This window comes from Phocoena sinus, chromosome 12 (genome assembly GCF_008692025.1).
Source record: "Phocoena sinus isolate mPhoSin1 chromosome 12, mPhoSin1.pri, whole genome shotgun sequence".
Classification (NCBI taxonomy): Eukaryota; Metazoa; Chordata; class Mammalia; order Artiodactyla; family Phocoenidae; genus Phocoena; species Phocoena sinus.
Window position 1 is genome coordinate 13,504,857 of NC_045774.1, and position 12,872 is coordinate 13,517,728.

Here is a 12,872-nt window from a genome sequence, read left to right on the forward strand (position 1 = left end):
TGCCCCTTCTGCCCTGGTTCAAGTTTTAGCTTGGTCACAAAGCATTCGGTGGTTTACATTCCACTGGGACCCACAGTCAGAAGACCAGCTGCCCAAATTCCTTCTGTTCCTGTCTGCCATGACATCAAGGCAGTTGCTAAAGTTACATCCAGGGAGCTCATTCCTACTCTCAAATAATTGGAACATGGAAAATGGCTCTATGGAGGGAAGGAGGTAAGAATTCCCTTTTCTTTTCCCCTTCTATAATCTCCTCCTCCCAGCCCCCAGGCCCTGCTCTAGACTTTTTGTCAACATTCAGGTACTTAAAGGAATCGCTTTATGACCTTGGCCAAGTCAACTACAATGAGGTTTTTCCCTAACGTGTAAAATGAGATTCAACAATTTAACCCGGAAGTCCACATACCTAAACTCTGTTTGCCCTAAAAGTTTATTTTACATGACAGTCAGTTGTCCGAGGCCAAAAGGGTTGTACAATGGAATACTCAGAAAACAAGAGAGCTTCAATTTTTTCTTTCAAATCATTTCTAACTTGATAGATTAGAAATTTAATTTCCTCTTTCCTATCATGTATAGCAGGTATTTTACCTCTTCAGTTGTTTGACTATTGATTTCTTTCTTTCATTTCTTCCACTCTTTCCTAGGTCTCTGAACTTAAATATTTTCATGTGTTAATTGAGCTGATTATAATACTCATCCCAAAACTAACAAATGAGTTAATGAAAGGACTCTTATAAAGCATTTAGATCCTGAGGTCAATCTATGGTAACTATAGTGCCTGACCTATACAAACCCTATTCCTAATGTCTTAAAAAATGACTTGGATTAGAAAACCTCTAAGAGCTACTCTAGGTTTTATTTTAGCTAATTTTATGGTGATAATTTCCTAATTATAGTGACATTATTATAAGTTCTCATTTTTTAAATGTCACGCTATTAATCGAGAAGATATAAAATAAAGTTAAACTGAAACAGTAGTAGTGGATTTTGACAGGACTAAAATGGATCTATTCAATACCTAAATATATATTTTAGTAGAAATTATATTTATATAAAACAACAAAAAATAAATGACTAGTAGAAATGGAAAAGGAAAACAGTAAGACAATGGTAATATTTTGGGGGGAAATTAAAATTTGAACATAATTTATTGTTGTTTCTTACATGTAAGAGCATGATTTTATGATTTTGAATAACTTAAAAATAAATTTAACCTTGAAGAAGTGTACTTAATAAATGAGAAAGATAGTTTGTGTTATCCCATAAGTGGAAAAAATACCTCCATCACATTTATTTGTTTCAAGGGAATTCATGACACAGAAGCTTATGGCTAACCAGCTCAAATGAATTGTCCAGATATAAAAATATTCTCAACAGTGTTCTCCACCAAAAGTACTTTTTGGTTATAAATAAAATGTGTCTCCGCTTTGAAATGGTGTTACTATATTAAGAGAAATACAATACTCTAAATAACGAATTTTTTTTTCTCTAACTTTTGCTTCCACCAGCTCTTTTCCTTATCTCTTACAGGTCATTAAAATTTTGAAAACAAAAAGCAGGCTAACACTGGAGTAGTTGTTTTTAAGTTTTATTAAATGCTCATTTCCTCTTACTTAGTTCACACCCTAACAGAAGAATTCCAGGGGAAGAGACAGTAGAGAAATGTCCTTGAAAATCTATGTATAGTCAGTGGAATTGTATTCCCCTGTGAATGATTATTTTTTTTAATCACACACAGTTGACACTAGTGGATACCAAATGCCTATATATTCACAGTTCTCAATGCCCAAATACTTTCATTTTGTAACTGAGATTGTGTCATACACTACAAAGTACAAACTTTTCCTTGAAACAATTCTGGTTTATTCATTACTATAACCTGAATAAATTGGCCCTTATCAAAATAATGTTAGATGTATTATATGTAGGCAATAGATAAACTCCCCAAAAGATAATTATAATCTCTTTTTAATAAAAGAGTTCATTTATTAAAGGAACCTTTAGAGAATTATTTTTGGTAAAATGGTGATTCATTTTATAATACAGAAGAATCAAACAATAAATGATATTTTAAAAACAAGGTAGATATGTATTATGTGGGTCCACATTTTGTCTTTACATAATTGTTTTTATTTATTTCAAACAGATTTTATTGTATGTTTTAGTTTGTTAAAAAGATATACTTTGTGAAAAATATCTTTTTAAAAATTTATGTGAATAATATCCCCAGTTCATTTTGAGCATTTTTTTTAATGTTTTGATACATAAATTACATGACACAGGGATGATACCCACAATGTAGACTATGTAACCTCATCCTCTTTGTATCTTAAATACTAAATGCATGCGTACAAAGCATATAGAGAGCAATAAATGATGCTATGGAGTAAAGAAAAAAATATTCTGTGAATTAGTGGTGTTAAAAGAAAACCTTTACATTACACATTGAAGCTAATTAAGTCCCAATTAAAGAAAAGAGTGTTAAGTTTTTAACATTCATTGAAAAGAAGCTAAGCAAGGGCAAAGGTATATATGGTGATGCCATAATATTGCTCTTAGAAATTAATATTTAAAAATAATTTCCACTGATACCCATTACCATGATCATATCAAAGACTCAAATCATTTATTTTGCCCTTCTCACAGTGATTTCAGAGTGGCTAAACGGAACAGAAAGACCTAAAAGTAGGCAAGCAATGCTGTAAAACTACTACAACAGGAAAAAATTGGAGGAATGCTTGTACATTCTATAGCCACCCTATCCAATGTGGTAGCCACATTTGTCTATTTAAAACCAAAAATAAATGAACTAAGAGTAAATTTAATTATAAATTCAGTTTATCAGTTACACTAGCCACATTTCATGTGCTCAAGCGACATGTGGCTATAGTAGCTGCCATATTAGGCACCACGGATACAGATTTCCATCGTCACAGAAAGCTTTATTGGACTGTGCTGTCCTACAATTACCAGATTTGGAAAAAACTTCCACTGAATTTGGATTATTTTTAAATGTCTTTGGGGTTATTCAAATTTTATAAAGTACTGATGAGATAGTAGAAATATGCCTCTACTATTTAGGTTTCTACTAAGCCTAGTTTTAAAAGGTTATATAACCTCATGAGAAGAACACAAAATTTGGTCTCAGATAATTCTGGGTTCTAATCCTACCTCTGCTGAGTGACCTTGGATGTATTATTTTTAGTTGCTGAGACTTTGTTCATTTATTCTCATAATGTAACGCTTACCTCCTAAGAAGTTTATTAATATTAGAAATAATGTATGGAAAGTGATTCCTACAGTACCTGAGACATAGTAGGTATTCAACTATGGTAGTTATCATTTTTGTCAATTAACAAGTAGGAAGAGAGTAAAGCTGTTAATGGTTATACACAAAAACCATGCCTTTGAATAAGGTGTGATGTTTTATTTGCTAGAAAAAGTGTCTTATAAGTGCCTTAGTTTATTTCAGAAGCTTAGCACCAAAAATGTTTGGAATCGTGGTAATCACGGAACAGGGAGGAAATGACCACGCCAGGACAGGAAAATATATAAGCACAAAGGAATCAGTGAGTCAGGAAGAGGAAAGTGAGAAAATGAACTGGTATGAAGGGGAAAAGGAGAGATGATAAAATAAGAAAGATACAGATATACAGGGTAGAAAAGGAAAAACTAATCTCAGATGAAGTTCCTCCTGGAAATGTACCAGAGAGGAGTGTGAAGCATAATGACATAATCAAATAAGGAAGGAAAAATCATTTCTCACTACAAGACTATGAGGAAACAGCTTTCCTATAAAATTATTTTTCTTGTGCTAAAGAGGCAAATATGTCTAAAAGATTCAAGAGAAAAAAGGAGGCAAAACTGCTGAAGAACATCTATTCCTGGTGTGCTTTACAACCTTAAACAAGTCACTCTAACCTGATATGCCACTGTTTTGTGATACACAAAATCCATTCGGTGGACTAGTTGATATTTATCCCCTCCAGATTCAGTATGTAATACGTATGGTGAGGACTTTGGCTCTGACAACCAAAACGTACATTCTCTGAGATCGTCGATCATCAGAAAGAGGCATCCCAGTAAAGACGCAAGGTCCATCTGCCAGAGGAGCATGCGTGAAGGATAACACAGAAATGGAGAACAGAATTGTTACAAGTCAATGTAGCCAAACCTTCCATAGTAGAGAATAAAGGAGTCAACAAGATAAAATTTCAGCCCTAGGGAAAGATCTCGGGCATTGTTTGTATATTCCCTGGGGAAAATATCAAGTGCTTGAAATTAACCAGGACATTGGAAGAGACAGGATGTTTGGAAGAGGAAGCAAATCACCTCTTTCATAGAAAACTAGGGCTTTTTAACACCCAGAAGTAATATAAATATATTGGATAAAACAAGAAGCAAGGCGAGGAGCTTAGAAAATTGTGAGATAGCCCTGAGGCCTCAGACTCAGCAATCAATTTCCATTTGATTCAAAAAGCAAAGTCAGACAATATAAAGACAATAACAAAACCTATTATTATTATTCAACATATGTATCTGAATACCTAGATTGACCCTAAATAGTGTTAGGTACTGGGGATGCAATGATGAACAAAACAATCATAATCCCAGCCCTTTGAACTTAAAAACAGTCTATGTCTAGGAGTAGGTACTTCCATGGGACTTCCCTTGCAGTCAGGTGGTTAGGACTTCCACTGCCAGGGGCCACGTTGGAACCCTGGTGGGGGAACTAAGATCCCACATGCTGCCTGGCACAGCCAGAATAAAAGAAAAAAAATAAAAATAGGTAATTCTTTTTCAGGCGTAATTTACACTGTTAATTTAATAAATACATATATTCATATTGATAAGGGCATTAATTTAGGAAAGTCAGCTATGTTAAGGGTCTATTGTGAAACCTTATCCACCATCTGATTAAGTACTGCCAGGAGTAGATGAAACTCACCAGAAGATGGCAATACATAACTCCATATCTCTCTGCCATTAAATTTGCTGCAGCCAGAAGATTAGAGATTGCTTATAGTCAGCCTAAAACACCTCTATTGCAAATAATCCTTTTCATGTTAGTCATGTGCATTAAGCATGCCATGTATATTTTGCTTTTTGCTTTTTTTTTTTAATTGGGTTGTTTGCTTGTTTCATTGAGTTTTGAGATACAAGTCCTTTTTTAAAAAAATTATTTATTTATTTATTTATTTATTTATTTGGTTGCACTGGGTCTTAGTTGCGGCAGGTGGGCTCCTCAGCTGTGGCATGTGAACTCTTAGTTGCGTCCAGAATGTGGGATCTGGTTCCCTGACCAGGGATCGAACTCAGGCCCCCTGCATTGGGAGCTCAGAGTCTTAACCACTGTTCCACCAGGGCACCATCCACTGGGCCACCCCCACTAGATATATTTTGATCACCGGGCAGTATGGGCCTTGTCAGATTTATAGGTTTTATTGATGACCAGGTAGCTAAGAAGTCCAGTGCTATAAAAATCTCAGATCTGGAGGCCGATAGGACGACATCTCTTTCATGTCCTGGTCCTCCTCATCCTGTCCTATTTTCAACAATGTACACAGCAAGATTTATGAATATAAAGTAGAATCATCTTATCAAAATTAGCTGTATTTTACATTTGCATTTTTTTTTAATTAAATAAAACCACGCTGGCATGCGGGATCTTAGTTCCCAGACCAGGGATTGAACCCGTGCCCCCTGCAGTGGAAGTGTGTAGTCTTAACTACTGGACCACCAGGGAAGTCCCTCTAATTTTACATTTGAATCAACGTGTAATCAATATAAAAATTATTAATTAAATATATTACATTTTTTGACTGTCTTTAAATACTGTTTGTATTTTACACTTAAAGGCATATCAGTTCAGATTGGGCATATTTCAAAAGCTCAACAGCAACATGTAGCTAGTAGCTACTGTGTTGGACAGAAAAGCTCTAACCATGCCAATGAAAAGGCTGAGATCCACAGAGTGGTTAAAAAAGAACTTACTGGCTGACAGTTTCCTTAAAAAGTTAAAAATATACCTACAAAATGACAAAAAAAAAAATTCTGTTCTTAGGTATTTACCCAAGAGTAAAGGAAATATCCATCCACTCAAAGATTTATACAAGAATATTCCCAGCAGCTTTATTTGTAATTACTCAAACTGGAAACAACCCAGAGGTCTATCAGTGGCTGAATGGATAAACAAATTGTTTCATAATCATATAATAGCATGCTACTCAACAATAAAACGGAAAAACTTATTGATATAAGCGACAATATGAATGAATCTCAAAAATCACTGTGCTTTGTAAAAGAAGCCAGGCAATAAAAAGGATACATATTATATGATCCCATTTCTACAAAATTCTATAAAATGCAAACTAATCCATCATGACTGAAAGTAGAACAACGGTTGCCTAGGGAGGGAAAGACGGATTACCAAGGGGCACAAGGAATTTCTGCAGGGTAATGAAAATATTTTTTTACCTTGATTGTTAAGAAGAATATACATAGACATATGTCAAAACTGATAAAAATGAACACTTTAAATGTGATGTTTATCATATTTCGAGGAAGTTTAATAAAAAAATAAGTAATAAAACTAGAAATAAACAACATACCAGAAATCAAAGTACCCTTCCATGTGACGATTTGAATGCTCTCTTAAACAATGATTCTGTCAGAGAAAAAAATCTATGTGACAGTTGCAGAAATTGAGAGAACAATAGTTTCTACAGAAACAATAACTACCACTGGACTTAAGCAGAGCATGAAGTTCTTACTCTGAAAACTGGAAACTGAGAGAAAATAACTTAAGTGTTTGCTCTGTCTTTCCTGAACAAACTGTATGTCTGGGTAACTCCAACTGAAGAAGCAGAGGCTTTCTTACAGAAGATTCCCAGCTGCTAAATGTAGAAGAAATGCTCAAGTTTTTTTCTTTGTTTTTTTTTTAATCACCATTTTGCAATGCTTAGTGAAATAATTAATCAAACGACGGTCATCATTGAGTAAACCCATCAAAAGATAGGTTAAAAGGGAACATTACAATAAACGTATCAGGTTTGGTCCTCTGAGCCCAGTCATTTTTTTTTTTTTTTTTGATGGTTTCCAGGTAATTTATTATTTTTTAAATTTTATTTTTATTTATTTATTTTTTTAACATCTTTATTGGGGTATAATTGCTTTACAATGGTGTGTTAGTTTCTGCTTTATAACAAAGTGAATCAGTTATACATATACATATGTTCCCATATCTCTTCCCTCTTGCATCTCCCTCCCTCCCACCCTCCCTATCCCACCCCTCTAGGTGGTCACAAAGAACCAAGCTGATCTCCCTGTGCTATGCGTGAGTCCACCAGTCGTTTTAAACTTCACAAAAAGAATAGCCAGACACCATGTGTCTCCTTATACGAGGTGATGTCAAGCACGCAACAGCACAGATGAAAAATTTGTAACATGAAGGTGTCCCTGAACTTAATCAGAACTTTGGACCCAATTTCCATTTGCATGAACTATGACTATGAAGAAGCAAAGAGATAAATCCAGAATGTCAGGCATTATGCAAGACAATTGACCCAGTTTCAGTAAGAAGTAAATGGCAGTAGAAATCCAGAGGGAGGAGCAGGGCGATTGCTCCAGATATAAATATACTTAAGAAATTCAATAATTAAATGCATTGCGTGGACCCTGTTTGAATCCTGAGTTTAAAAAAAAAGAAAAGAAATTCACTGTAAAAAAAGCATTTCACAACCAATTATGAATATTTAATTACAGATTGCATATTAGATGCATCAAAGAATTGTTAATTTTGTCACTGATAACAATACTACAGTTGTGTTTAAAAAAATACCATATTTTTAAGAGATGCATACTGAAGTATGTATGGGTGCAATAATTTGATACCTAAGATTTGCCTTAAAATACTTTATCAAAGGAAGACATGTTTAAAATTTGGATAAAGCAAAATCTTGAAGATTGTTAAAATTAGGTCATTGGGCGTTCTCTCTACTTTTGTATTTGTTTAAAATTTTTTCATGACAAAATGTACCAAGCCACACATAGTATCTTGTTAATATCACATGAGAAGAAGCGTCTGGCTCGAGACAGCAAGTAGCACACTTATTTGCCTCTCATCCGTCTGACATTCCAATGAAATAAAAAAAGCAGAAGCATGAAAAAGGAATAACCACAAAATGAGACAGATAAGAGGAGAGTATCTTTAGTATAAGAGCGGCGCCAAGGCATTTCTGGAAGGCTGAAGGGTATATGTTAATGAATGAAATCAGCAAAGAAAGCCATAACGGAGAGAATATCCTACGTGGATGATTTCTGTAAACAAGGTACCCAATAGGGATTCCTGCCTCAAAGTCAGAGAAGTCAGCAGAGTAGGAATGGGAAGTAGTGCTGAAAAGGGGAGGTTCATTAAAGAGCTATATATAGGGCATCCCTGGTGGCGCAGTGGTTGAGAGTCCGCCTGCCGATGCAGAGGGCACGGGTTCGTGCCCCGGTCTGGGAGGATCCCACATGCCGCGGAGCGGCTGGGCCCGTGAGCCATGGCCGCTGAGCCTGTGCATCCGGAGCCTGTGCTCTGCAGCGGGAGAGGCCACAGCCGTGAGAGGCCTGCGTACCACACACACACACACACACACACACACACACGATCTGTATATAGGACAAAGATACCAGGAGGCCCTCGTAGACCTCCATCCCACCTCGTGCCAACACAGGTAGCCTAACTAGGGTTACTGTCCGTCCCAATTTGCCTAGGACTAACATGGTGGGATGTGGGGAGGGGAGAAAAGAGGAGAAGCAAAGTTTATGACTCTTCCTAAAGAATTTTAATGAACTTTCCGAAAGAAACTAAGGCTTTCAGTGTCAATGGTTATGCCCAAGAGAGCAAAATTCTCCTCAGTCTGGTAACTGAGCAACTTGCAAGTGGACAATCATTCAGCAAGAGTGCCTGTTAGATGATACATGGCCCCCCTTTCCCACACAGAACTCCCAGTCAGATGATTAATCAGGAAAAATGGTAGCAAGAGTAAAGGACATTTACATACAATAGAAAGAAAACTCACACCAACTATCTTGTCCTCTTTCTTTTAAAAAAAAAATAAATTTTTATTTATTTATTTATATTTTTGGCTGCATTGTGTCTTTGTTGCTGCGCATGGGCTTTCTCTAATTGCGGCGAGTGGGGACTACTCTTCGACACAGTGCACGGGCTTCTCATTGCGGTGGCTTCTCTTGTTGCGGAGCACAGGCTCTAGGCGCACAGGCTTCAGTAGTCGTGGCACGCAGGCTCAGTAGTTGTGGCTCACAGGCTCTAGAGCATACACTCAGTAGTTGTGGCGCATGGGCTTAGCTGCTCTGCGGCATGTGGGATCTTCCCGGACCAGAGCTCGAACCCATGTCCCCTGCATTGGCAGGCGGATTCCCAACCACTGTGCCACCAGGGAAGCCCAATTTTGTTCTTTTTATGGCTTAGTAATAAGTACCACATCTTCCTTATCCATTCATCTGTCAATGGACATTTAGGTTGCTTCCATGTCCTAGCTATTGTAAACAGTGCTGCAATGAACCTTGGGGTGCATGTGTCTTTTTGAATTATGGTTTTCTCAGGGTATATGCCCAGTAGTGGGATTGCTGGATCATATGGTAGTTCTATTTTTAGTTTTTTAAGGAACCTCCATACTGTTCTCCATAGTGGCAGTATCAGTTTACATTCCCACCAACAGTGCAAGAGGGCTCCCTTTTCTCCACACCCTCTCCAGCATTTATTGTTTGTAGATTTTTTGATCATGGCCATTCTGACCGGTGTGAGGTGATACCTCATTGAAGTTTTAATCTGCATCTCTCTAATAATTAGTGATGTTGAGCATCTCTTCATGTGCCTCTCAGCCATCTGTATGTCTTCTTTGGAGAAATGTCTATTTAGATCTCCTGCCCTGTTTTTGGTTGGGTTGTTTGAGTGAAGTAAGCCAGAAAGAGAAACACAAATATCATATATTAATGCATATGTGTGGAATCTGGAAAAATGGTACAGATGAACCTATTTGCAAAACAGAAGTGGAGACACAAATGTAGAGAACAAAGATGTGGACACCGGGGGGGGAAGGGGGAGGGTGGGATGAATTTGGAGATTGGGATTGACATATACTGAGTATGAAATAGATAACTAATGAGGACCTGCTGTATGGCATGGGGAACTCTACTCGGTGCTCTGTGGTGACCTGGATGGGAGGGAAATCCTAAAGGGAGGGGATATGTGCACACATATGGCTGGTTCACTTCGCTGTGCAGCAGGAGCTAGCATCATTCTAAAGCAACTATACCCCAATAAAAAATAAATAAATATTTTTTAAAAAGAAGAGCCAACACAAGTAAACAAGCAAAATTGTGCTTAGAGAAGACAGATAATTCAGGAAGCCAGATTAATATTCTGCAAGAGATTTGAGAAATTGTTACATCCATAAATAAAACCAGAATGCTATAAAAAGCATCATATAAGAAAGAATGCTTACAGATTAAAATTATGATTGCTGAAATAAAAATTAAAGACCAAAACTTGTCATATAATCTTCTAGAATGTATATTAAAAAGAGATTTCAAAAAAATGAGAGCTGAGGTAAGAGATGCAGAGGGCCACTTAGAAGGTCTAATATTCAATACATATTCTCCCAGCAAAAGAACGAAGATAAGGTGGAAGTGAAATTTTTAAGTAAAAGGTAGAAGAGAATGTCTCAGCTGTAAGAAAAACACAATTTTAAAAAAATCTAGCCATAACTAAATACATCGCCCTATGAAATTTCATAATATTAAGGTAAAAGGAAAGATTTTAAATGCTATTTGAAAGAGAAAATAACACCTGCAAACAAAAGAGATTCAAATTAAGAATCAACTTTATCAGATTTCTCTTTCATGACATCAATACCTGTAAGATAATCAATTTCAAAATTCTTCTGGGAAATGACATATCGGAAGAACAATTTTCTATAGGAAGAAAAATTTAGGTGTATTTGGCAGAAACAGAATTCAAATGGCCAACATGGGGATTCACAGCCTCTTAATTAATTTTCACCCCCAAACCACTTTGCAAACTCTGAGTCTTTAGACTGAGGGGGCAAATGGGTTTCTTTAAGGAAGGGCCTTGTAAACTGACCATAGATGAAAACAGTGAATCTTTCCCTGAGGTTTCTTCGGAGAATCTGAGGTTATGTAGCAGGATTGCTGGAAAAAGGGAAATACTCAGTTCTTCAAGAAGTGATAGGATTCTGTCCTGTTTCTGGGAGACCCAGAAACACCTAGTCCATTGTCACAGTAGAGACTCGTGGAGTCTGTGACAGTCTTGTCCAAGTCTGTCTTCCAGAATTGGATGGATATAAGGTAGTTCTCTCTCCTGTATACATTTAAGACCTTTCCTAATAACATATTTAAACACACAAACATTATCCCATAGTTATTATCCTAGTTCCAAAATGTCCGGTGGGGAAACAGAAACAATTAGTACAAGATTGGTCTCTAAATTAGCTCCCTGATGTACGGAGTAAGGTCCATTCTGGAAGAAAAGGCAGACTGGAAACCCCTGGAATTGAATTGCTCCCCCTTACCCTCCACCTTCCTCCAAGAGAGGAAACAATATGCAGTGCCACATACCTGGGTAACTGTCGAGGTAAGTGCCACTATCAGAGGCTTGAGAGGTGCAAGCCTAGTGATTCTTACCATATTCTTATTTAACATATCCGTTTTAGCTGAGCAAAAGCCAGATGGGTTAGAAAGAATAACAGTAGATTATAGCACCTTTAATCAAGCAGTGAAACCAATTATGGCTGCATTTCCAGATATGGTATCTGTGCTGGAGCAAATAAAAACAGCCCTTGGTACTTGGTATGAAGTTCCTGGCCTGGCAATTTTTCCTATTTTCAAGGAAAATTAGAAGCAACTTGCATTTATGTGGCAGAGGCCAAAGTATACATTTAATAGATTATATCCATTCTCCCACTATCATAATGTAGTCCAGGAGCATCAATCATTTCAATATTCCACAGAACATCACATCAATCCATTACATTGTTGACATTATTTTAATAGGACTTGGTGAGCAGGAAGTAGTAAGCGCCCTAAATTCTTTAGTAATATATGTTAACTACTCAAAGATGGCAGATAAATGTTCTAGATGTTCAAGAACCTGCCGCACAGGTTAAGTTTCTAGAGGTCCAGTGATAGGAGGCAATCAGAATATCTCTTCCAGAGTAAGAGACGTGTTGCTGTACCTTGCCCAGCCCACCATGGGGCAGGTTGTTTAATACTGAGTCTCCTTGGATTTTGGGGTTCTTTTAAGCTAATGAATGGATTTAATGAGGGTGATGGGAATCTTGTTTCTCGCTGTTGGAGGAAGGATTTACACACATGGAAAGATGGGACACGGGAATGAATGTGGGACTATTATCAGTGGGTGAGTGTCCTGGGGCAGCTGTAACAAAACACCCCAAACTGGGGGCTTAAACAACAGATATTTATCCTCCCCCAGTCCTGGAGACCAGAAGTCTGAGATCAAGGTGTCTCAGGGCCCCGCTCCCTCCAGAGGCTCCAGGGGAGGGTCCTTCCTGCCTCTTCCATCTTCCGGGGGCTCCGGGCATCCCTGGGCTTGTGGCCACATCCCTCCCATCTCTGCCTCCGTCTTCACATGGCTTCTCCTCTGTGTCTCTCCTCCTCTGAGTGCAGGCTGAGGTCTTTACGTCCCCCATAAGTGTGGGTAAAGGTGCCGTTCTCTGAGCCTCTCCTGAAAAAGACACTTGTTTCTGTGCTCACAATGCGTCTGACACCAAGGAGGTGTGGTTTCCACATGGAGAGCTTCTCGGATTCTGCATGGACAGTAGCTGGTGTCC